Source organism: Chiloscyllium plagiosum, unplaced genomic scaffold, assembly GCF_037043375.1.
Source record: "Chiloscyllium plagiosum isolate Xiang-an unplaced genomic scaffold, Cpla_swu_hap1 HiC_scaffold_14, whole genome shotgun sequence".
Classification (NCBI taxonomy): Eukaryota; Metazoa; Chordata; class Chondrichthyes; order Orectolobiformes; family Hemiscylliidae; genus Chiloscyllium; species Chiloscyllium plagiosum.
In genome coordinates this window covers 99,384,050-99,411,866 of record NW_028270152.1, presented here as the reverse complement: position 1 = coordinate 99,411,866, position 27,817 = coordinate 99,384,050, and positions in this window count along the sequence as shown.

Genomic DNA, 27,817 nt, shown 5'->3' with positions numbered 1-27,817 from the left:
TTGTGTGTGGGAAATCATGTGCCACGTACTTGATTGAGCTGTTTTTTGAAGATGTAACAAAGAGGATCGATGAAGGCAGAGTGGTAGATGTGATCTGTATGGACTTCAGAAGGCGTTTGACAAGGTGCCGCCATGGGAGACTGGTTAGCAAGGTTAGGTCTCACGGAATTCAGGGAGAACTAGCCATTTAGATACAGACTGGCTCAAAGGTATAAGACAGAGGATGGTGGTGGAAGATTGTTTTTCAGACTGGAGGCCTGTGACCGGTTGAGTGCCACAAGGATCGGTGCTGGGTCCACTACTTCTCATCATTAAAATAAATGATCTGGATGTGAACATAGGAGGGATATTTAGTAAGTTTGCAGATGACATAAAAATTGGAGGTGTCGTGGACAGTGAAGAAGGCTACCTCGGATTAAAATGGGATCTTGTTCAGTTGGGCGAATGGGTTGAGGATTGGCTGATGGTGTTTAATTTAGATAAATGCGAGGTGCTGCATTTTGGAAAAGCAAAGCTTAGAAGAACTGATGCACTTAATGGACAGGTCCTCGGGAGTGTTGCTGAACAAATAGATCTCGCAGTGCAGGTTCATAATTCCATGAAACTAGAGGTGCAGGTAGATACGATGGTGAAGGTGTTTGGTAAGATTTCCTTTATTGATCAGAACATTGAGTACAAGAGGTCATGTTGCGGCTGTTCAGGACATTGGTTTGGCCACGCTTGCAATATTGTGTGCAATTCTGTTCTCCACCTGTCAGAAGGATGTTGTGTGACTTGAAAGGTTCAAAAAAGATTTACAAGGATGCTGCCATGGTCAGAGGGTTTGAGCTGTATGGAGACGCTGAATAGGCTGGACCTGTTTTCCCTGGAGTGTCGGAGGCTGAGGGGTGAACTTTGACGTTTATAAAATCATGAGAGGCATGTATCAGACAGATAGACAATGTATTTTCACTGGGGTGGTGGAGTCTAGACTAGAGGGTATTCGATGGAAGTGAGAGGGGAAAGATATAAAAGGGTCCTAAGGGCCAACTGTTTCACGCGAAGGTGGTGAATTTAAGGAATGAGCTGGCAGATAAAGATGTGAAGGCTGGTACAATTGCAACATTTAATAGGCATCCAGGTGGGTGTATGAATAGCAAGGGTTTAGAGGGATATCGGCCAAGTGCTGGAAAATGGGACGAGATTAGTTTCGGATATCTAGTCGGCATGGACAAGTTTTACCGAAGGGTCTGTTTCCGTGCTGTATGTCGATGACTCACATCCGGGGATCAGCTCAGTGGGTTTCAGTCTCTTAAAAGGTAAGTCTTAATCAGTTTTATTTTTAGAATTCCGCAACATTCAGTAGGGTAAGGGTTTATTTGTTTAAGTACTGTCTTATGATGTTTTGGTTGAATGATTTAAATATAAAATACAGGTACTAATGTATTCGAGATTAGTCTTTTGTGAAGCTGTGAGACTCTGCCTTTTTCTGGGTCTGTAGATTAAGGTGCAGAGCTGGCCATTCGTACAGGGACGTGCTCTTCCTATTGGATATCAGAGATTAGGGAGAGTTTTAATGATCCTGCTGATAGTCTGCAGGAAGTGAGGATGCAAATCCTCTTGGATCGCATGGATCAGATGCAGCGGTGGTTGATGTTAATGAAGAATTACAAGAGTCAGCGTATGTGATAGCTGACAGTTCCAGGCTGGAAAACTGCAGATCCAGTCAGGTAGCTGGGTTATGTCTCGGAAAGGTAGGATAGGGAGGTAGATAGAGCAGGAGTCACCTGTGGGTATTCCTATCTCAAACAAGTATAGTGTTCTGGAAAATGTAGGTGGTCATAGACTCTCGGGGGAATATAGCACTGACAGCTAAGTTACTGGTACTGAGACTGTCTCTAATGTATGGAGAAGTATATCAGGTTCCAGGTTATCAATGATGATTCGGGACTGGTATAGGGCACAGAATGCTGATAGTGAGACACCAGAATGAGGTGGTCCCTCCCTGGTGCCAGGGTCAAGGATGTCTCAGAGAGGGAGTAGACTATTCTCAAAGGGGAGAATGACCTCTGGGAGGTCGTTGTACATTGGTACCAATGACATAGGATGGCGATGGCATGGGATCCTGCCGAGAGAACACAGCAAATTAGCCTGGAAAAGTAGGTCTTCGTTGTTCTGGATTACTCCCGGTGCTACATGCTAGTGAGAGGATAAATAGCAGGATGGAGTAGATGAATGAGTGGCGAAGGAGCTGGTGTAGGATTCACATTTTTGGATCATTGTAATCTCCTGTGGAGTAGAGTTGACGTGCACAAGAAAGATGGATTGTACCTGAATTGGAAGATGTCTTGGAATTGGTGGGCGGCACGGTGGTACAGTGGTTAGCACTGCTGCCTCGCAGCGTCAGAGACCCGGGTTCAATTCCCGCCTCAGGCGACTGACTGTGTGGAGTTTGCACGTTCTCCCCGTGTCTGCGTGGGTTTCCTCCGGGTGCTCCGGTTTCCTCCCACAGTCCAAAGATGTGCAGGTCAGGTGAATTGGCCATGCTAAATTGCCTGTAGTGTTAGGTAAGGGGTAAATGTAGGGGTATGGGTGGGTTGCGCTTCGGCGGGTCGGTGTGGACTTGTTGGGCCGAAGGGCCTGTTTCCACACTGTAAGTAATCTAATCTAATATCCATGCATAGAGAATTGCTAGTGCTATTCGGGAGGCATTAGACCAGTGAGGGAGTCGGGGGTAAACCCAAAGAGAGAGTGAGAAAAGAGGTAAGTCTGAGGCTGGTGCAGTTCAGAAGACAAACAGTCAAGGCAGGCAAGGGAAAGACAGAGAACGAGATGTGACTGACCAGTTAAACTGCACTTATTTCAATGCTAGAGACCTGACAGGGAAGGCAGATGAACTCAGGGTATGGTTTTGAATGTGGCACTGGGATATCATGAGTGTTATGTAAACGAGGCTGAGGGATGGATAGGACTGACATCGGAATGTTGCAGGTTATAGATGCAAAAGGAAGGATAGGAACGGGGACATGAGAGGAGGCGGAGTGGCTTTTTTGATTAGGGACAGCATGACATTTGTGCTTAGGGAGGATATTTTTGGGAGTCCAGTAAAGTTATTTGAGAGGAACTGGGAAATAAGAAAGGGATGACCACCTTGTTGGAAGTATCTGCGTAGGTTTCGTCCGAGGGTTGTGGTTTCCTCCCACTATCTAAATATATGCAGGTTGGGTGGATGATCAAGGCGAAACTGCCCAGTGTTCAGGCATGTGCAAGCTCGCTGGATTATCCATGGGAAATGCAGCATTACATGGCTCGGGTGGGAGTCTCTGAGAGTCAGTGTGGATGTTATGGGCTGAATGGACTGAATGGGCTACTTCCCCACTGTTGTAATACTCTGAAAATTCCACTCGTTTTAAAAGATCGAAAAGGTAGTGTTCTAAATTAGACAAACGCGAATTTTGACGGTACAAGGCGAGAACTTTTATTATTTATTTGCTATTCCCAGGTAATGGGACGGCTGGAAAGTGGGAACATCAAAACGAAAGGAGAGGAGCAGGAGTAGGTTATCTGGCCCCTCAAGCCTGCTCTGCCATTCAGCAAGGTCATGGCTGATATTTTCGTGGCCTCAGCTCCACTTTCCTGCTCTTTCATCATCACCCTTAATTCCTTTCCTTTCGTAAATCTACCTTTTGACCTAAAGACATTCAAGATTAAAGCCTCAACTGCTGCATTCAGCAGGGAATGCCACAGATTCACAACCCTTTAATTGAAGAAGTTCATCATCAACTCAGTCCTAAAACTGATACACCCTGAATTTGACGCTATGCTCCCTAGTTTGCTCAGTCTCCAGTGGAAATAACATCCCTGCTTCTATCTTATCTACTCCCTTCATAATTTTATTTTTTCTTTCGGATACAACCTTCAATTCTTCGAAATTCCAATGTGTATTGTCCCAGCCTATTTAATCTTTCGTCATAAGGCAACCCTCGCAACTCCAGGCTCAAACTAGTGATTCTGCTATGCACTCCCTCCAGTGCCAATAGATCCTTCCTTAAGTAAGGAGACCTAACCTGTACACAGTACCCCAGGTGTGGCCCTTCCAGCACCCTGTACAGCTGCAGCATAACCATCCCTGTAGCAATGAAGGACAATATTCCCTTTGCTGCCTTAATTACGTGCTGCACCTGCAAACCAACTTCCTGTGATTCATGCACAAGGACACCCAGCACCTTCTGCACAGCAGCATGCTGCAAGTTTTCACCATTTCATCATCCATTTTGCTGTTCGTCCGACCAAAATGCATGACCTCACCTTTCCCAATATTGTCCTCCATCTGCCAGATCCTTACCCACTCACCTCACCTATCCTTATCCCTGTGTAGACTTACAGTTGCCTCTGCACACATTGCTCTTCCTCACCTTAATGTCAAATGTGAACTCTGACACCTGGTCCTCAACTCCAAAACATCTGTGTGAATTGTGAACAATTGTAGTCCCAACACTCGTCAAACATCCATTTATCTCCACTCTTTACTTTTTGTCAGTTAATCAATCCTGTATCCATGCAAATACATGAGCCAGAATGCCGTGCATCATATACAACAATCTTTTTTGTGGCATCTTGTTGAATGCCTTCTGGAAATCCAGATACACCACAACCACTGGATCTCCGTTGTCCAACGCGCTCGTAATATCCTACAATTATTCGAGTAAATAATTAAACATGAGCTACGTTTCATGAATCCATGCTGTGTCTGCTCGATGAGACAATTTCTATCCAGATAGCTCACTATTTTTCCTTGAGAGATTCAGGCATTTTCTCCATTACAGAAATTAAGATAAGAGGTCAGTTTTAAAATATTGGCATCACATTTGCAGCTTTCCAGTCTCTCAGAACAAGAGTCCAGCAACGTTTCGTGACCTATCACGAGTGCAGTTGCTATTTACACTCTGCCATCTCTTCTCGCCCCCGGGATGCATTCCATCACGGCCAGGAGACCTATCTACGTTTAGGCTGTTAACTTTCCCGACACAACCTCTTTTCTGACCTCTGTCCTCATCTGCCATTGCCTCCATAGGTCTGTAGCACACAGGGAGTATATTCCTGTTAAGGCCAAGGCTGATAAATGTAGAGAATGCTGACTGTCGAGAGAAATTGAGGATCTAGTCAAGAAAATGAAGGAGTGATATGGCAGGTATAGACAGCTGGGTTTGAGTGAATCCCTGGAGGAGTACGGGGGCAGTAGGAGCATACTGGTGGAAAACTAGGAGGGCTAAAACGGGACATGAGATAGCTTTGGGAAATAGATTTAGGGAAAATCCAAAGAGATTCTACAAATACATCAAGGACAAAAGAGGAACCAGACAGAGAATAGGGACTCTCAATGATCAGCAAGGCTGGCTGTGGAAGTGCAGGAGATGGGAGAGATAATACCCGAGGATTTCATGTCAGCTTTTACTGAAATCGGATATGGAAGTGAGAGGACTTGAAAGCATAAATAGTGTTCACTTGACATGTGCCCTTAGTTAGGAGGAGGTACTGGATCTTGTATAATGCATCAAGATTGATAAATCCCTAGTACATGATCAGGTAAATCTTAGAATCTTGTGGGAAGCTAGGGAACTGATTTCTTGGCTGCTTGCTGAGGTATTTGCATCACCGATGGTCACAGGTAAGGTGCTGCATGACAGGTGCCATTATTCGAGAAACATGATGAGGAAAGGTCAGAGATACAAATAGACCGGTGAGCCTGAAGTCAAGTAAGTTGTTCGAAGTGCTTCTCAGAGATAGGATTTAGATGTAATTGGAAAGGCAAGAAATGATTAGGGACATTCAGCATGGCTTTGTGCATGGAAATCACTGACTTGCACTTCAGAAAATCATTCAACAAGGTTCTACAGAACAGACTGGTTAACAAATTACACACCATGGGATACAGAGAGAACTAGCAATTTGGATACAAAATTGGCTGGAAGGTTGGAGACAGAGGGTTCTGGTGGAGGGTTGTTTTTCGGACTGGAGGCCTGTGACGAGCAATATGCTGGAAGGATCTGTGCTGAGTCCACTGCTTTCACCATTTATATAAATGATTCCTATGTGAATATATGGGGTATGGTTAGTAGGTTTACAGTAGACATCAAAATTGGAGGTGTAGTGGAAAAGGAAGAACGTTACCTCAGAGTACAATGGGAGTTCAATCAAATGGGCCGATGAGTGGCAGATAGAGTGCCGTTGAAATAAATGTGAGGTGCTGCATTTTGGAAAAGCATATCAGGGCAGGAATTATTCAACAATGGGAAGGTCCTGGTGAGTGTTGCTGAACGAAGATATTTTGGAGTGCAGGGTCATAATTTCTTGAAAGTAGAACCAGAGATAAGCAGGGTAGTGAAGAAGGTGTTTAGTATACCTGCATTTATTGGTCAGTGCATTGAGTACAGGAGTTGCAACATTATTTTGTGGCTCTAGAGGACATTGATTCTGCCACTTCTGGAATTCTGCCTTCAGTCCTGGTCTCCCAGCTGTAGGAGTGATATTGTGAAACTTGAAAGGATTCCGAAAATATGTGGAAAGGTGTTGCCAGGGTTGAGGTTTGGAGCTACAGGGAGATGCTGAATAGTCTGTTGTCCCTGAAACATCGGATGCTGAGAGATTATCTTAGAAATTGATAAAATCGTGAAGTGCATGGATAGGGTGAATAACAAGGATCTTTTCCCATGGTTAACTGAATCCAACACGAGAGAGCACAGGCTTAAGGTGTGAGGGAAAAGATTTAAAAGGGATCTGAGGGACAATGTTTTCAAGTTGCACGTGATACGTGTATGGAATGAGCTGTCAGAGGAAGTGTGGAAGCTGGTGCAATTACAGTAGCTAAAAGGCATTTGATTGGATACGTGATTAGGAAAGGTTTAGAAGGATATGGGCCAAGTGTTGGCAAATGGGACGAGATTAATTTAGGATATATGGGCGGCATGCACGCGTTGGACCAAAGGGTCTGTTTTTGTGCTGTACATCTCTATGAAACTAATAAAATAAAATTAAGGTAGGTTTCTCTTTTCTGCTACTTTCAGGAAAGTGGCGAATAATTTAGGATAAAAATGTGAAGAGTATTTTACTGAGTACGTTCTGAGCATCTAGAACAGTTTGAGCCACAGCTGGCTGCAGATTGATCAGTTACTTTCAAAACAGATTTGGAATTTAAATTTTTGAGGATAAATTTGGAGGACCACGGGTAAATGTGAGGGGAGTTTGGACAGGTTTGCAGCATCTCCAGAGGGAGAGAGTACAGCCCCAATGGGATGAATAGCGCCCAACCCCTTTGCTCTTTGATACTGTCCCATTCACTGTGAGTGATGAAGCTCATCCCAGGGTAGAACCACAGACATGTACAGCACTGAAACAGACCCTTCGGTCAAACTCGTCCATGCCAACCAGATATCCCAAAATAACGTAGTCCAATATGGCAGCAGTTGGTCCATATCCCTCTACACCCTTCCTATTCATATAGCCATCCAGATGCCTTTCAAATGGTATAACTGTATCAACTGCCACCACTTGCCCTGACAGAAGATTCCATACACACACCACTCTCTACATGAAAAACGTTGTTCCTTAGATCCCTTTTTTTTATCTTTTCCCTCCCACCTTAAACCTATGCTCTCTCGTTCTAGATTCCCAAACCCAGGGAAAATACCTTGTCGATTTATCCTACCCAAGCCCCTCATGATTTTATAAACCTCCATGTGGCCACCCCTCAGCCTCCTGCACTCCTGGGAGGATCCCGCCACCTGTGTCACAATTGGTCCTTGCCGATTGACAGCAGCTTCAGACCAATGGGAGATTTGGTGTGATCCACATACAATGGGAGTGGATGAGGAGTGGGGCCAGTAGATCAAAACGTGACCATGAGCTGTGCAGGTCCGGTGTCAATGTGAGGTGGTAGGGGGAGGGGGTCGGGGGTGTCGTGCCCCAGTGAGTGTGGAGGAAGTGGGAGAGACAGCAGAGACTGGGAGAGAAATTGAGTTTGCGTACTGGGAGAATTTATAACCACACGATGTTGGCTCCTAGACCTGAATTGCAAGCTCCCGCTAATTGAAAACCAAAAGAACTGTGGATGCTGTAAATCAGAAACAACAACCAGAAGATCCTGGAAAAGCTCAGCAGATCTGGCAGCATCTGTGAAGAAAAATCAGAGTTAAAAATTCGGATCTGATGAACCTTCCTCAGAACTGAATTTACTGAGAAAAAATGTCGGTTTACATGCAGAAGGCAGGGTTTAAGGAGGAAATGATAGATGGGATCAGAGACGAAAGAGAGAGATAGGAACAGTTGGACAAACGAGTGGATAATGATCTGGCTGGGGCAGGATGAATAGCTATTTATGGGGACTGTTAGCGGCTACCTATAGGTAATATGTAATGGCAGGCTGTGTAGTAACAAGGCCTGGTCTATGAGTGGGGGCTAGGACACGAGGACGGGGAAGACTTTGGGCCTAAAATTATGGAATCCAATATTGAGGCCGAAAGGTTGAAGAGTCCCCAGGTACAAAATGAGGTGTTGTTCTTCCAGCTTCTGTTAAAGTGTGTCGCTGGAGAAGTACCGCAGTTCAGACAGTATCCAAAGAGCAGCTGAATTGACATATTGGACCTGAGCCCTTCATCAGGAATGTGACGGTTGGGGTGGAGGGCTGACAGATAATAGCGTCGGTGTGGGGCGTGGTGGGAAGGTAGTTGGGAAGATGATAGGACAATGCATGTTGGGGGGCTAATAGTGAGAGTGTGGAGTGGTAAATTGGGAAGGACAATGGACAGGTGGGGCAGTTCAGGAGGGCGGTGATGAGTGGAGGGTTGGATCTGGGATAAGGTCGGGAGAGAAGATGAGGAAACCTTGATGCCGTGTTGCTAAAGGGTCGCTCCATCCCCACTTATTTATTCTTTTACCCCAATCTCCTGTAGTCCAAAGATGTGTAGATTAGGTGAATTGGCCAGGCTTAATTTCCTGTCCTGTTCAGGGATGTGTAGGTGAGGTGCATTAGTCAGGAGAAATGTAGAATAATAGAGTAGGGGAATGGGTCTGGGTGGGCTACTCTTTGGAGGGTCAGTGTGGATTTGTTGGTCCGAATGACCTCTTTCCACACTGTAGAGATTCGAACTTTCCCAGCTTCCATCGGTTCTGAGGAAGGGACATTTGACCCGGAATTACCCTTGGTGTGTGGAGCTGGAAACGGGAAAGGGGGAGAGTGGCAGCGGAAACCGGATGAAATGCCTCAGTTCAGACTGGGAGTGTTTAATTACACTCTGTACAGGTCGCTAGTCCTGAATTAGATACTCTTGGTCCCAAGTTTGCCGCAAATGGGAAAGTGGCTGAGGGCCTCAGGCAGTGATGGGTTATGGCCACCATCTTTGTTTGGGGCAAGGAACAGAAAGGCACATGCTCGTGTCCTCTTCCTGGGTGGGAGAGGGGCGATTTGAAGAGGAGCATATTCACATCAAACACATACCAGAGAAATATTTGTATGTACTATTCATCCTGCACTGACTGTGAGTTTTGTTTTGTGAATTCTTTTTACAGGATATTATTTGAGAATAATTGACACCGGGACCTCAAAAGCAAGTTTCTACAGTCAGCAGAGTCAGTAGGATCTGAATATCATTGGCATTTAACTGTGGAAAGAGAAAGGTTTGACTGTTCTGTGAGAAAATGTCTCCAATATTTTTGGCAAGCAAAGAGGAGAAATATGTTCAATTTTATGTTTGGACCACCCTTGGGAGATTTGGCCTGAGAAAGAGTACAGTTTTATCCAAATTATACTTCGTATATTTGTAAGACCTATTAGGTTTATTCCCAATCGCCCCACTTCATGATATTATCCTGTAACTCCCTATTTTCAACTCCCTGCAAACTTCTCATTAAAATCCCTTATGAACTCAAATTTCAACACATTTTCAGGTGGAATGTTCCAGATTCTGACAACTGTCTGTTCATTCAGAAACTGCTGAAGTCGATGTTGAGTCTGTGGTTACAAGGGGCTGAAATTCACATGGTCCCAATGGGAACAGCGAATTTGTGAGTGACACCTGCGGAGGATTTGTTAGGTTTTTAAAATGTAACGTATCATTTTAATTAAAGTTCGGGGCTTTTGATTATAATAGAAATGTTTAAAGGGAAGGAAGGTGGCTAGCTATTGTGGGCGACACGTTGGCACTGCTGCTTCACAGCGCCAGAGACCCGGGTTCAGTTCCCATCTCAGGCGACCGACTGTGTGGAGTTTGCAAATTCTCCCCATTTTGCCAGTTCCATTGGTGAGGTTTTAATTAGTCTGGCAGTGGGATGGGAACGAAAGTGTTGACTTCGATAGGTCAGAATCAGGACAGCGAATGGGAGGTAGAATATTAGTGATCGAGTCAAAAGAAAGCTTAACGAAAAGATTATTATACGCGGATTGAGTTCCTCTGCATACATCAGTCCTGACATCCCAGGAATGAGAGTGAACAAAATGTTGTGCTGTACAGCTCTATGTCTCCAAGTGCTTCAGCAAAATGGTGGTAATCTGCAATAAAAACAAAACGTGCTGGAGATCCTCAGCAGGTCGGGCAGCATTTGAAATGGTGACCGATGCAGGAAACATTGCAGCCTTGAAGAAGTGTTGAGATGATCACACCAAGCACTACAATATCATTTACACGCTGTGTCCCAGAACGTGGGACTAGAATAAATAGGTGCTTGATGACCAGCATGAATAAGGTAGGGCTGGAAAGTTGATGTTCCGTGTCAGGATTATTCATCAGGACTGACAAAGTGTCATGACACAATACGTCAACTTTCCTGCTCCTTTGATGCTGCTTGACCTGCTGCACTTCCCCAATTCCACATTGTATAGACTCTGATTTCCAGTATCTGCAGTCCTTAACTATCTCCGCATCTCAGGAGTCAGTCTGGTGACCCTCATTTACTCTCTCACAATCACCAAGGCTCTTCCAGAAAGGGATCCCTGCTCCTCTCCTCTATCCTCTCACTAGGAAGGTCAGCCATCATTTACATTCTCCACTGCTTCCCAATCCTGCCTACTTCTGAGAAGAGGGAATCACAGAGAAATACAGAATAAAATGGGGTCAGAGTCTCAGTTGTAAAACTGTATGAATACACTGTCTCCATCTTCTCCATATTGGTCATCAAACACATGCCTGGTGTGATCATCTAAACACTTCTTCAAGGCTGCAACGTTTCCTGCATCTGTCACCATTTCAGATGCTGACAGACCTGCTGAGGATCTCCAGCACGTATTGTTTTTATTGTAGATTTCCACCATTTGGCTGAAGCACTTAGAGTCATAGAGTTGTACATCACGGAAACAGACCATTCAGTCCAACGCGTCCATATCAACCAGATATCCTAAACTGATCAGTCCCATTTGGGAGAGTTGGAATACATCACTCTGAACACTTTCTATTCATGTACCCCTCCAGATGCCTTTTAAATTTCGTAATCCTCCATGCATTCATTCCTCCTCTGGCAGCTCATTCCATACACACAGCAACCTCCGAGTGAAATGTTTGCCCGTCAGGTCACTTTCAAGTCTTTCCCCTCTCATCTTAAACCCAATGCCCTGTAGTTTTGAACTCCCCAACACTGGGTGGAAACAAAGACTTTGACTATTAACCCTGTCTGTTCTCCTCTACAAAAGTAAACCCTCAGTCTCTGACGCTTCAGGGAAAAAGCACAGCCTCTTCAACCTCTCCTTTTAACTCCACAGTCATAAAAAAAGCCTTGTAGATATTTTCTAAAACCGTTCAAGTGTAACAAAACAAAGTCATAGAATGTTTGGAATAGAAACACACAGATAATGGAAGCCCACGCAGACACACAGAGGGAGAATGTGGAAACACCACATAGAGAGTGAAATCGAACCCGGGTCCTTTTTTTGATCAGTGCACTGACCAAGACAGGTCAGCGTCCCAAATGCAACATTCAGCACCTGATCTCCCTGAAACTCTACTTCTGAGGAACTATGCAATTTTTCTTAGTCCTTCAGAGGGATTGAAGTGGATGGGGAAAAAACAGCAGCAAGGTTGAGTTGTAGATCTATAAAATAACTATGTCTCCTCCCTACTCTTTCTGCCACCCCAACATTGGAGGGAAAACACCTTGTCTGTTTACCCTATCCCTGCCCCTCCTGATTTTAAAAACCTCCTATAAGGTCAACCCTCAGCCTCTGACAAACCAGGGAAAACAGCCTATTCAACCTCTCCCTGTATCTCAAATCCTCCAATCCTGGTAACATCCGTGTAATCCTTTTCTGGCGCCTTTCAAGTTTCACAATATTGTTTTGATAGGAAGGAGACCAGAATTGCACGCAATATTCCAAAAGTTGTCTAACCCAAGTCCTTTGTAGCCTCAAAATGATCTCCCAACTCCTGTACACAATACCCTGACCATTAAAGGAAAGCATACTAAAAGCCTTCTTCACTATCCTATCTAGCTGTAAATCCGTTTTCAAGGAGATTGGAACATGCACTCCAAGGACACTTTGTTCAGCAACGCTCCCGAGGACCTTACCATTAACTGTATGAGACCTGCTAAGTTTTGAGTTTCGTAAATGCAGCACCTCACATTAAACTCCATCTACCACTCCCCAGACCATTCGTCCATCAGGTTAAAGTCCGGTTGTTTTCAGAGGTCATCTTTTTCACTGTCCACTACACTTCCAATTTTGGTGTCACATGTAAAATTATTAACATCTCCTTTGTTCACATCCCAATCGTTTATATAAATGACGAAAAGGAGTGGACCAAGCACCGATCCTTGTGATACTCCACTGGTCACAGGCGTGCAATCTGAAAGCAACCTTCCATCACCACCCTCTGCCTTCTACCTTTGAGTCAGTTCTGTATCGAATTGGCTAGTTCTCCCTGTATTCCATGAGATCTAACTTTGCTAATGAGTCTCCCTTGGGGAACCTTGCCGAACGCCTTATTGAAGTCCATGTAGGTCACGCCCAGCGCTCTGCCCTCACTCATCATTTTTCTTACTACCACAGACAAAGTGGGCGGCATGGTGGCAGAGTGGTTAGCACTGCTGCCTCACAGCGCCAGAGACCCGAGTTCAATTCCCGCCTCAGGCGACTGACTGTGTGGACTTTGCACGTTCTCCCCGTGTCTGCGTGGGTTTCCTCCGGGTGCTCCGGTTTCCTTCCACCGTCCAAAGATGTGCAGGTCAGGTGAATTGGTCATGCTAAATTACACATCGTGTTTGGTAAGGGGTAAATGTAGGGGTATGGGTGGGTTACGCTTCGGCGGGTCGGTTTGGACTTGTTGGGCCGAAGCGCCTGTTTCCACACTGTAATGTAATCTAAAAAAAATCCAATCTACTTCAAAACAAACATTCTATCCCGGAAAACAGAACAGTACAGCCCCCGAATAATTGGCCTACCATGTCTCTGCAGATCATAATACTATTCCAAACTGATTCCGTCTGCCTGTATATGATCCATATTCCTGCCAACCCATGCCTGCTTATGTGTCTGCGCAAATGCCTCTTGAATGTTGTGATTGCTGCTGCTTTTACCATCTCCGAGGAGAGTACGTTGTAGTCACCTACCACCTTCTGCACAACAAACCTGCCTGACACAACTCCCTTTAAACTTTCACAGATGTTGGAAATGCTCAACAGGTCATGCAACATCGGTCAAGAAAAATCAACTAACGTCTCGGGGCCGGTCACCCTTTCTCAGAAAATTTAACTCTAATTTCGCTTCACAGATGCTACACATCTGCTAAGCTTTTCCAGATTTTTTTTCTTTATGGTTGACAGCATCTGCAGCTGTTACCAGGGTTTGAGGATTTGAGCTTCAGGAAGAGGCTGAGTAGGCTGTTTTCCCTGGAGCATCAGAGGCTGATGGGTGACCTTATACAGATTTATAAAATCAGGAGGGACGTGGATAGGGTAAACAGATGAGGTCTTTTCCTGTGGTGGGGAGTCCAGAACTAGGCGTCAAGGAGGGTGGCGGGGACAGAGGGGGTGAGGTGGCTGAGGGGGGAGACAGGGGAGTACGGTGTGGGGGTAGAAAAAGGCGCTGGACGGGGCGGACAAAGAAAGGGAGGGGGGGACAAAGGGGCGCAGGTGGTGTCTGAGGTGGCAGACAGCGAGGGGGGCTATGGGAAACACGGGGTGTCAGTCAGGGGTCAACAGAGCGGGATTGGCGGGATGGAGAATAATTTTATAGATCTTTGCCTCAACCCTGTTCACGTTTTCTCCTCGATCCCTGCATCCCTCTTAAGGGCTCATAACAACTGCATAGATTCTGCAAAGTAGAGTTTCGTGGAGATCAGGTGTTGAACCTGGCGTTTGGGACGCTGACCTTTATTGGTCAGGGCACTGATCAGTAAAGGGACGCTGGTTCGATTTCACTTTGTGTGGTGTTTGCACATTCTCCCTGTGTGTATCTGCGTCTGCTTCTCTGGATGGTGTGGTTTCCTCCCAAAATCCAAAGATGTGCTTGTTAGGAGGATAAGCTGTGAGAATTGCTCGGTTACATGGAAGCTGTTCGATGGTTGGTAAGGTCTCATGGGCCGAATGGCCTCTTTCAACACTATAGGGATTCTGTTACTGATGTCATGTTGTAACTGTATAGGGCATTGGTGAGGCCAACTTTAAAATACTGCATTCAATTGCATTCTTCCTGATTTCAGAAAGATGTTACCAGGGTAGAACTCAACCTCACAATGGCAAATGACAAATGACAAACAAGTAGACCTTAGAGTGTGAATTGATACTTCCTTGAAAGTAGGTTGAAGGTAGACAGGTCAGTGAAGGTGGTGCTTGTTATGCCAGCTGTCATTGAGCAGCTCACTGAGTATTACAGTTGGGAGATCATGTTTTGATTGTTCAGTTTATTGGGTCAGCCAATTTTGGAATGTCATCAAATAAAGAAAAGCAGACTAACTACCTTCTTCACTATCCTATCTACCTGCGACACTACTTTCAAGGAATTATTAATCTGCACTCCAAGGTCTCTTTGTGTGGCAACACTCCCTGGGACCTTACCATTAAGTGTATCAGTCCTGCTAAATTTTGCTTTTCCAAAACGCAGTACCTCACATTTATCTAAATTAAACTCTATCTGCCACTCAGACCATTCGCCCATCTGATCAAGATCCCGTTTTATCCAGAGGTAATCTTTTTTCACTGTCCACTACACCTCCAATTTTGGTGTCGCGTGCAAACTTACTAACTATACCTCTTATGTTCACATTCAAATCATTGATGTAAATGACGAAAGGGAGTGGATCCAGCACCGATCCTTGTGACACTGCACTGGTCACAGGCCTCCAATCTGAAAAGCATCCCTCTGCTACCACCCTCTACATTATAACTTTGAGCCAATTCTGTATTCAAATGGCTAGTTGTCTTGTATTCTGAGATCTAACCATGCTAACCAGTCTCCCATGAGGAATCTTGTCGAACGCCTTACTGAACTTCATGTAGAACATGTCCACCGCTCTGCCCTCATCAATCCTCTCAGTTAATTTTTAAGAAACCTCAGTTAAGTTCATGAGACAAGATCTCCCACGCACAAAGCTGTTATTAATATCCAGGACATAACTCTGAACATTGGGGCCTGTGTCACCCAGCAATAGGTGTTAATATTCTGGATAAAGTTCAAGTACACCAGGTTTGTGTTGGTGACTGTGTTTTGAGTCTTGATAATAACATCAACACAGGTGAGTTCCTTTAGTAAGGCAGTTCCTATATCCCTAACCCACTCCCACCTGCTCTGTCTCCTCCATCCCCACCGTAGACAGTATGTGGGAGAAGTTCATGGGGTTTCCATGTGAGTGACATTGAGAACAGCTTCCCTTCTTTGCACTAGTCCACCAAGAAATGGTGCTAGTGTCCTTACTTCTGGACGAGGAAGATCGGGTTCAGAGTTGAGTAACAGCATCTTTGAAGAGGCTGATTAAAAAACATGGCCAAGCCACCAGGCCATACTGTCTCCCATCTGTCCCCGCCTGAGCCTTCAGACAGAATCTTCCTGTAGGTTCTCTCCTGTCAGACTCTCCCATTGCTGTTTGTCCAGGATCCCCTCATGCTGCTGCACTGATCCCGTATAATTGTCTTACGAATCTTGTATTAACAATGGTGATTGGTTTTCTTGTTGTAGGGTACTGAAAGGGTGGATTTGCGGTTGGGCATTGGAACTTCATTTTCAGGTCGGCATGGATCAAGTAAATATCATTGGTCTTTTCGTGTGGAAGGAAAGGTGTGCATTATATCCGTGAGTGAATATTTCAAATATCAGTGTGACTGGAAAAAGTACTGAGACAAAGCCAAGTCCATGTTAGTGTGATGACTGCGGAGAGAGATTTCATTTGTTTTTAAATGTCTAGAAGAACATGGCACATTTCCCAGGAACAATTAAGCCACAGGTTTATTTTGTATGCGGACAAGTCTTTAATTTACCATGCAACCCGAAAGACAAAAGAATACCTGCATAATGGAAAAAAAGAGATGAAAATAGGATTGTTGTAAAGAAGTTAATTCTCGATCATGTATTGTACTCCATTGGCGTTGTCACGTCCGTTCCAGCGCTGGAAATTTAATGAATGCAATGTAGGTTTTGGTTACTAAACTGTAAACAGTGCAGAAGAAATGTACAAGGATGGTCCCAGGGTTAAAGACTTGGAGTGATAAGGAGAAGTTCCACAATCGAGGACTTTTTTTTGGTAAAAGCAGAGGAAACCAAGTGAGGGGGGGAATCTTTTATCGAAGTGTATAAGATCACAACAGGCATGGGTAAGGTGAGTGCATTCAGTCTTTTTCCCAGGGAATCAAGGACTGGAGGTCATCAGTTTAAGTTTAGAGGAGAAAGCATAAAAGGGAAGCTAAGGGTGTTATCTGTATGGAATAAGCTGCCATTGGGAGTGGTTGACGCAAACTCGTTCACAATATGAAAAAGGCATTTGGACAAATACATAGATAGCAAAGAGTCAGAAGCATATGGACAAAGGTAAATGGGGTTAGCATGGATGGACATTTTGGTCAGCATGGGCCAGTTTGGGCCAAATGGCTTGTGTCTGCTCTCGGAGGCTGTGACTCTAAGTGCATTCACTATTTCTCCCGCTATCTCTGACAGTACCCAGTGATGTATTCCATCTGGGCAAGGACACTTGTCTACATTTAGCTCCATTAGCTTGCCCAACTCCAACTCTGTCGTGATAATGGTTTACTTCTTGGTCCTCACCTTCTTCAGTCTCCTTATCAATAGCTGGCATGTTATTCGTATCCTCACTGTGAAGACTGACTGCTGTGTACTCATATTCCTGAACCCTGCTGGATAGCAATAACTGGGCACAGAACTCTGAGAGGTCTTCTTTGAGTCTTTTATTGATGAGACATGCCAGTTACATGGATAGTGTACATGCAAAACACCTCCAGGCAGTATCATGTAACTGTCTGCCTGTCTGATGTATGGCTCTCATTCTTATACATTTGCGATTTGTGCTTTTCATTGGAGGCTGTCTATCAGTTTTATCTCCAAGGCAACAGCGGTTAAAAAGTGGAGTTCAGTTCAACACTTTGTGGTTAAACCACACACTGCTCCCCCACGCCCTCGTTGCTCACTCAAGTACCTGACAGATGCTTCAGTTTCAGTAGGGTTGCCGATCAGGCTTCTGATGTGGAGGGGCCGGTGTGGGAGTGGGGTGGACAAAGTTAAAAACCACACAACACCAGTTTGTTTGGAAGTACAAGCTTTTGGACTGTGTTGTGATTTTTAGCTTTATCAGGATTATCTCTATTGTAACAGTAGAGTACTTCAACAATTATAAACCATATGTTCCCTATACAATAGTTTCCCCACTAGCAGTGTAAACTGCTATTCCGGCCCTGTGGATAGCTACTAATCACTTTCTTTACCCCCAGTCCAATCCAGCTTTCTGTTGATCTTTTTACGTTTTTCCAATCTCCGAGTTTCTCGCTGATCTTTGCCAATTTGCTTGCCTTTTCTTTCAATTTGTTAGACTCCCTTATTTCCTTCGACACCCATGGCAGATTACCCCTTTCCCTACAATTCTTCTTTTTCACGGATACATGCTTTTTCTGAACACTTTGAAAAATTGCTTTGATATTCCCCCACTGTCCGTCAACTGTCCCACCGTTGCTTCCTGTCTACATTAGCCAACTTCTCCCTCTTCCTATTGTAGTCTCCTTTGTTTAAGCACAAGATCTTGGGACTGGATTTAATCTTCCCGCTTTCCATCTGTATTCTAAATTCAACCAGACTTATTACATGCCTTTTGTCAGATTATGAGATGAGGTGATATTTTCTGGGTCTTTTGGTTTTCATTATCAGTGACCTTGGCTTTGTAATAAAGTACAGGATAGATATTCTGAACTGATTATTCTGGACGCTGTGAATGTACTACAGAGTCTAAAAGTCTAAATCACTGTCTCCCCTGATTTAAAATTGCAAAATCATTATCTCCTATAAGATTCCTCACTATGTAAGTTTGGAATGCTAATCCACCTGACTATCCTGCTTTTTCCAAAAATCTCTTTTGGTGAAGGGGGTGAGTTTTGGATTCAGCTTTCCAGTTATCACCATAAGAAGATAATCACTGGGCACAGGAGAGGCAATGCCGCCCGTCGAACCAGCTCCACCATTTAATACGATGATGATTGAGCTCACCTCGGTCTCAGCTGGAATTTTCCCGCCTGCTCACTCTCACCCTTCAACTCATTGCAAAGTAAAAATCTGTATCTTTTCATTAAATTTGCTCATTGTCCTGGCATCCACCACATTTTGAATAGCGAATTCCTCAGATTCACAACACATTAACATAAGTACATTCTTCTTCATGAGAATAGAATAGACTCCGTATAGTGCAGAAAGAGGGCATTCGTCCATCGAGTTCACAATAACCCGATAATGTGCATCCCGTTCGGACCCATCCATTCCCCGTAACCCTGCATTTCCCGTGGCTAATTGCCAAACTAGCACATGCATGGAAAGTGGGCAATTTAGCATGTGGGCAATTTTCCACCTAACCTGCACGTCTTTGGACTGTGGGTGGAAACTGGAGCACCCAGAGGAAACCGACGCAGATATGGGGAGAACATGTAAACTCCACACAGTCGCCGAAGGCTGGAATCAAACACGGGTCCCTGACGTCGCGAGGCAGCAGTGCTAACCACTCATCTACCACTGCTTAAAATCTGTAGCTCCTTGTTAACCTCCCTACCTCCTAATTGGCTGATTCTGTATTGCACACATCAGAAATCAGGTTATGGAAACGGATGGCTCCGTTAAACCCAATGACAGCCCACATTTCCTGTGTTCCTGTATGGGGATTTGATAAACAACACCCTCCAGCCCACATTATCATTCACTTTCCAGAGATGGGGCAGAATGTGGGCAGATTTTGGAGCATGTGCTTTTGGGTAACTAACGAAAAGTATTTCACACTGGAATTGGCTGGAGAAGTAGCATATTAGCTTTTACTATTGACCTGCCGGGGAGGTAAGGTAGCACCACACCCACGTGGGACCAAGTTCCATCCCCAATGCTTCATAATGCTGGGAATCGACCAATGGGAAACCCATTCTCCCAGCCTGAAGGTTCATCTTCTGTCGAGGATCTGCCACCTTCCTTTCTGTTTAATTTTGTTTCATTCTGTTGTTACATTATTGACTTGCAACAACTGAAGAGAAAGGAAATGAACCCAGAAAGGGTGCAGAGTCTAACCAGGGACGGGAAGTGGTGGCATGGATCTGTTTATCAGCAACTCCATGAGAATGGGGAAGGTGTACATTAGGGGTAGCAGAGTGAGAATGGCACGAGAGAGGAAGTGGGCTGGAGGGTTACAGCTTTAGGGGAAAAAACGGAAAACAGATATGCCAGCGAAACGAGAATTGTCTGTTCTGAATTTCTAACCTGTACATATTCCTTTATACAGGGTACTAGATGGTGAAGATTCACAGACTGAAATCTCACAATTACTTGCAGATCATGATTAAGTTAACCAGCATTTGACGAACCAAAGAGAGTCAATCGGCCAAAATCCTGCAACTCTCTCCCTCCCAGCATTGTCGGTCTATCTGCGCCAAATGGACTGCGAATGGTTCAAGACGGCAGCTCACTGCCATCTGCTCAAGAGTAACTAGAGATGGGAAATAAATGCTGAGCCAGTGATGCCCATATCCTGGAAATGGTTTCTATCTCTAATTGCTGAATCCCAGTTGATGCTACTGCAAGACGATGAGGGTCGCTGAGTGAATCCTCCATATTACCCCTGCCTGCACACACAGTATCACAGCAACGTCATGAGAACTAACGGCAGTGAAGCTAAAGGAGGACTTAGATATAGTTCTTAGCGGTAAAGGCATCAAAGGAGAATGGAACACAGCAGGAACAGGAGACTGAAATGTATGGTCAGCTGTTTCCCATTGAATGATGGCACAGGATCGAAAGGCCGCATGCCCCCCTCCTTCTCCTATCTCCCAGGTATGTATATAGCCATGGAGTCCGGGTAGGAAGAAGTAGGCAGGACAGGGACTCTTCAGGAGAATGCACTTTCACATCAGTTTTCAATGAGTGATCGTTTGGTGGATTTGATTTGACTTTTGTCTTTAACACAAGGTTTGTGAATTTGGTTTTAAAATATTGCAGCTGTTCATTCCACAATAAATCAAACTTAAAAGAAAATAAATGTAACTATCTGAATATAACTTTGAAAGTTTTAAAACTTTCAAACGCCCTGTAAAGCAAAATCCTGTCTACTCCCGGACACCATCACTTTTCAGTTACTCAAACTCCAGGGAAATATTCCCTCCCTGTCAGACCCTTTGGTTTGATTTAATTGCTTTTCAGTTGTCGTTCTGTGAGCTGTGACGCGTTATTTTTTCCCCTTTTCTTCTACTCAGACGTGTTATCACACACAGCTGAGCAACCTTTCCACCATCAACATCATAATTACGCCATTCTGCTTTTTGCTAATGTATAAACACGAACAGTAAACGACCCGTATAACCAAAGAAAGCCCATTATGGGCAAAGCTAACCATTACAAGTGACACAGTGGGAAAGAACTAAATCAAAGTAGAGTTGGGCATGAGGGGGCAGCGGTGGAGATAAAGCACTGCATCCCCTGCGGATGCCCACCTCTATCTAAAAGCATCGATAGCATTGATACAGACCACATGTTCCTTCTCTCAGGAAACCCTGCTGTGTATCCTTTATCTTCAATCATAGAATAGAATTCCGACAATGTGACAGGAGAGCATTGGCCCATCAAATCTCACCGACTACTTGAAGAATATCCCGCCCAAAGCACTCCAACCCTGTGACACTGCATTTCCCATGGCTGATCCACCTAGTTTCTACATTCCTGGATATTGTACAATTTAGTACGACCGATCCACGTAACCACATCTTTGGACTGTGGGAGGAAGCCAGAGCATCTGGAGGGGGCCCACACTATCATAGGGGAATTTGCAAACTCCACACAGGCCGTTGACCAAGGCTGGACTCCAATCTTGTACCTCGTGCTGTGAAACAGCAGAGCTACCATCATAATTTAAATCAAGACAGATGATCCCTGTTCATTGTCACGTCGATGTTTGTGGAGACTTATTGCTCAGAGAGACATCCTGAGGTTCAGAAAGTAGTGATTATAAATTTAGTCAACACCAGCCCACTTAATATGATTAACAACCCCAACATCAATACTCCAACAGTGCCATCATCTACCAGGTCCAGTTCTGATCCTGATGACAAGTAACTCCAGAATAAGAGTCCTGCAGTGATGTGTGAACTCTAAACCATACGGAGCAGGTGGATGACCACTTCCCTGTATGCACTCACTGGTCTCTCACTCGTGGTGAAGACTCAGCAAATACCTTGCCACACAGTATGTTAAACAGCTCCTACCCAATGTGTACACGCTGGGATCTCAGTGGGTGGGATGAATCACTGAGTCCCTTCTCGCTCACTGGGGTCTCAGTGGGCAGGATGAATAACTGAAACATTTCTCACACACTGACCATCTTAATGGCCTCTCCCCTGTGTGGGCTCGCGGGGGTCTCAGCAGGTGGTGCATTTGAGTGAAGCCCACCCCACATTGGGAACAAGTGAATGTCTTTCCCCAGAGTGAGCTCGCTTGTATTTCAGCCGATCAGAGGACTGAGTGAATACTTTCCCATACACGGAGCAGGTGAATGACCACTCCCCAGTGGGAATGCACTGTTGTCTCCACATTTGGGAGATTTGAACGAATCCTTTCTCACAAGGAGCAAGTGAAGGGTCTCATATCTCTGTGACCTCTCCAGTGCCTCAGTAGATTGTAAGATTGAATAAATCCCTTCTCATACGTGGGGCAGGTGAACAGCCTCTCCCCAGTGTGACTGTGTCCGTGTGTGTCCCGTTGGGAGGGGTAACTGATTCCTTCCCACAATTCCAACATTTACACAGCCTCACCCTGGTCCTGTCATATCGTTGTCTTCCCAGATCACATGACCAGTTAAATATTCGACCACAGGCACAAAATGAGAATGGTTTCTCTGGACTGGGATTGTTGTTTTCCCCTTCCATATTACCTGAAACAATCAGGACCTGCAGAATTGGGTGACTCTCAGATCGATTTAAAGTCTGAATTTCCCATCTGGGAACCCTTTCGCTGTAAAACAAGTTTATCTCTGTCATTATTGCAGTAAAATTGCAGGACGAATTGAGAACAGTTTCCAACTAACTATATAAATGGTTTCTGCACAGGATCTGATTTCCCTGCTCTCCAAGTTAACATCAATCTCTCTCACACACACACGCACACAATGTCTCCATCCCTTTCAATGACAGCAGCAATGACAGGGCTGTGGAACAGCTGGAGTTCTCACTGTTTTCAGAGGCTGTCACCAATTTTCCTGCTTTCAGCACCGAGAGTGTCAGAGAGCTTGAGGGGTCTGCAAACACCCAGAGGAATAGGATCCATTACAAACTTGAAATTACCCAGGCCCGACGATGCGTCTATCTGAAGTACATCACTTGTGGCTCTGGTACTGGGATAATTCAAACCCACAGTTTGTCAGAAACTGAAACTTAAATACAGCGCGTCAGGGGCTCGGTCCAACTATCTGTCATTAAGATGCACTCAGTACAGAATCTCTTCTATAAAACCATTTCATCAAATCCTCCCTGTCAATCTGGCCAAATCTTCAACTTTGCATTCATCATCCATTCCCCCCAGCTAATGTGAACATTTTGTTTTCATCTACCTTATCTACACCAATCATAAGCCCATAAGTTCAGTCACATCTCCGTTCAACTCCAGTTGCTCCATCGTATCATAAATCATTCAGTCCTGAAATTCTCTGGGGAATGAATAAGCTTATCACCTCTCAGGACCCGCCCATCTTTAACAATGTGTGATGCTCTCTGTTGTGAATATATCTGGTCTTCCTCGGCCAGGAGGAGAGCTAATGTGAGTTTCGGAAATAATAGAGGGGGTGCTGGAGGAACCCAATAGGACTGTCAGCTTCTGGGAGAGAGAAATAATATTCATGTTTAGAGATAGTTTCTTACTCTCTTTTTATTACTCTTTTCTCTCTGCACTGATAGCGATGGATTCTGGAAGCATCTCTCACCGAGGTTTGCAAGGATGGATATACAGACAAAAACATCGATCAAAGTGAATTATTTCTCAGTCTGATTTCTCACCTGGACTGACACTATCTTTAGTAAACTTGCCTGAATACTGACAGAGGATTCGCAGAAAGGAAACACCAAACAAAGATCTCATCAAAATCTGACACGATTGATCGATTCATGTGAAACTGAATATGATTGACCTTTGAGTAAGTGTTGAATTATCACTCACTGCATATAATTTCTCCATCATATCCTCCCTGATGATCTGAACTAAAGTCTTATATTTGCATCCCATGATCCATTTCGTTTCAGTTAATGTGAACACCTTGTTTTTATCTACATTGCCTAAACCAACAGTAAATTTGACACTCTGTCAAATCACCATTCAGCTTCAATGAAACCTTCACATTATGAGTGTCTCAATTTGAAACATTTTGGGAAAGGTACCAGTCTGTCTCCTCTCAGGGACCCTGCCATCCTTCCCGATGTGTGGGTGATCTGCCCCCTCTCAGGGACCCTGCCATCCTTTCCCATGTGTGGGTGATCTGTCCCCTCTCAGGGACACGGCTATACTTCTCAATATGTGATTGATCTGCCTCCTCTCAGGGATTCTGCCATCATTCCCACTGTGTGGGTGATTTTCCACCTCTCATGGACCCTGACATCCTTCACAATGCGTGGGTGATCTGCCCCCGCTCAAGGACCCTGCCATCCTTCCCAATGTGTGGGTGATCTGTGCCTCACAGGGACCCTGCCATCCTTCCCAATGTGTGGGTGACCTGCCCCCTCTCAGGGACCCTGCCATCCTTCCCAATGTGTGGGTGATCTGCCCCCTCTCACAGACCACGCCATTCTTTGCAATGTGCGGGTAAACTGCCCCACTCTCAGGGTCCTGCCATTCTTCACAATGTGTGGATAATCTGCCCCCCCCCCCCCTCAGGAACACTGACATCCTTCCAAATGTGTGGGTAATCTGCCCCTTTTTCAGGGACCCTGCCATTCTTCCAAATGTGTGGGTGATCTGTCCCAATCTCAGGGACCCTGTCATCGTTCCCAATGTGTTGTTGATCTGCTCCCTCGCAGGGACTCTGCCATTCTTCGCAATGTGTGGGTGATCGGCCCCTTTTTCAGGGACCCTGCCATTCTTCCCAATGTGTGGGTGATCTATCCCCCTCTCAGGGATCTTGCCATCCTTCCCAGTGTGTGAGTGATCTGCCCCCCTCAGGGACACTGACATCCTTCCAAATGTGTGGGTAATCTGCCCCTTTTTCAGGGACCCTGCCATTCTTCCAAATGTGTGTGTGATCTGTCCCACTCTCAAGGACCCTGTCATCGTTCCCAATGTGTTGTTGATCTGCTACCTCGCAGGCACTCTGCCATTCTTCGCAATGTGTGGGTGATCTGCCACCTCTCAGGGACCCTGCTTTCCTTCCCAATGTGTGGGTGATCTGCAACCCACTCACGGACTCCGCCATTCTTTGCCAATGTGTGCGTGATCCGCCCCCTCTCAGGGACCCTGCCACCCTTTCCAATGTGTGGGTGACCTGCCTCCTCTCACAGACCCGGCCATCCTTCCCAAAATCCGGTTAATCTGCCCGCATATCCGGGAACCTGCCATTCTTCCCAATGTGCGGGTAATCTGCCCCCTCTCACGGACCCCGCCATTCTTTGCAATGTGTGGGTAATCTGCCCACTCTCAGGGACCCTGCAATCCTTCCCAATGTATGGTGATCTGCCCGCATCTCAGGGAACCTGCCATTCTTCGCAATGTGCGAGTGATCTGACCCCTCTCAGGGACCCTGCCATTTTTCCCAATGTGTGGGTGATCTGTCCTCTCCTGAAGGACCCTGCCATCCTTCCCAATGTGTGGGTGATCTGTCCTCCTCTCAGGGACCCTGCCCTTCTTCCCAATGTGTGGTTAATCTGCCCGCCTCACGGGCCCCGCCATCCTTCACAATGTGTGGGTTATCTGTCTCTTCTCAGGGACCCTGCCATCCTTCCGAATGTATGGGTGCACTACCTCGTCTCAGGGATCCTGCCATTATTCACAATGCGTGGTTGATAAGCCCCTTCTCAGAGAACATGCCATCCTTCCCAATGTGTGGGTGTTATGCCTGCTCTCGGGTACCCTACGTTTCTTCCCAATGTGTGTGTGGTCTCTGATTTGCCCAGATCCCAACTGCTTTCTGTTCCTCTGGGTGATGTGTTGGAGATGTAGTAAAGAGTGAAGAAGTTTACTCAGAGTACAACACGATCTTGACCATCTGGGCCAATGCGCTGAGAAGTGGCAGATGGAGTTTAATTGAGATAAATGTGAGCTGCTGCATTTTGGGAAAGCAAATTTTAGCAGGATTAATACACTTAACGGCAAGGTCCTGTTAAGTGTTGCTGAACAAAGAGACCTTTTTCATAACACCTTGAAAGTGGAGTCACAGGTAGATAGGACAGTAAACAAAGCTTTTGGAATGCTTTCCTTTAATGCTCAGAGTACTGAGTACAGGGATAGGTGGTCAAGCTGTCGCTGTACAGGACATTGGTTTGGCCAGTTTTGGAATATTGTGTGCAAATCTGTTCTCCTTCCTATTGGAAGGATGCTGTGAAACGTGAAAGTGTTCAGAAAATTTACAAGGATGTTGCCAGGGTTGGTGGATTCGAGATATCGGGAGAGGCTGAACAGGCTGGGAGTGTTTTCCCTAGAGTGTCGGAGGCTGGGGGGGTGACCTTATAGAGGTTTACAAAATCACGAGGGGCATGGATAAGATAAATAGACAAAGTATCTTCCCTGTGGTGGGGGAGTCCAGAACTGGAGGGCATAGGTTTAGGGTGAAAGAGGAACGATATAAAATAGACCAGAAGGACAATGTTTTCTCACAGAGGGCGGTACGTGTATGGAATGAGCTGCCAGATGAAGCGGTGGAGGCTAGAATGATTGCAACTTTTAAAAGGCATCTGGATGGGTAAATGATTAGGAGGGACTAGATTGGGTTGGGATGTCTGGTCGGCATGGACAACTTGTATCGAAGGGTCTGTTCCCATGCTGTATACATCTCTTTGACTCTATGGCGTCATGCAGTGACAGTAGCACAGTGACATCATCTGCTCCCTGGGGACTTCTTCAATTGTGAGATTTTTCTCTAAGTCCAGTACTTCTGATATCTATCCAGCTGCAGGCTTCTCAGTGAATTTCAAGTTGACAACAGTGATGTTGTTTAGTATTTGTGATAATTCTTCAGTAATTTGGAGTTTTTAGTGCTGTGCCTGTTCACTGTGAGAGGTTCTGTTGCTGTAAAGCTGGTGTATCTCCTTTAATGTGGATCTGAATCCATTTCAATATATAGCTCTGTTTCACTTCTGCCTTCCATCCATCTTTAATATTGTGAGTACCTGTCTGTTTAATCCTTCTCGTCACTTTATCAAATTGTGTCTGTATGATGTTTCTACTGCATTACTTTGACCATACGCTATACATTTCGAAGCTTTACTTTCCAACAGTATGTTTCACGGTCAGGAATTGTTCGTGCCACAGCCCTTTACTGTTCTGCTTAGTGCCTATATTAACCAAAAGGCTCAGCACCATGTCTACTCTCTCTCATTAATCCAGCATATCCTGAAACATTACCTATGGATTCCTCTCCATAGAGCTCAGTAAATATTGTCAATCCTTACTTAGCTCTGAAGAAATTGACGACTGATCTTCCTGAGCTACTGCGGTCTGCGTGGTGAAAGTGAAACTGCAATGCTGTTAGGTAAGGAGTTATCAAATTATCATGAACGACTAGTGACACTTGTCCAAATGAACAACAAGTCATATGTTTCATGTATTTGATACAATGCAACAATATCTGACGACCTTGTATCAGAACAATATTTGACACCAAGCACACATGGTGATATTAGGACAACTGTCCAGAATCTGTGTCAAAGAGGTAGAGTTCTAAGGAGTATACTGAACAAACAAAGAGATGCTAAACATAGGGAGGTTTAGGGAGTAAATTAACGATCTTATTGCTTTGGAAACTAAAATCATGCAAAAGGTGCAAAAATGGGAGAGTTAAAATTGGAGATCCACAGGAGTTGTAATTCAGGGTTGAGCAAATATTTTGGAGGTAAAAATCAAAAGAACTATGGATGCTGGAAATTATAAACACAAACAGGAATTGCAGGAGAGACTCAGTAGGTTTGTCAGCATCAGTGGACTGAAAGCAGA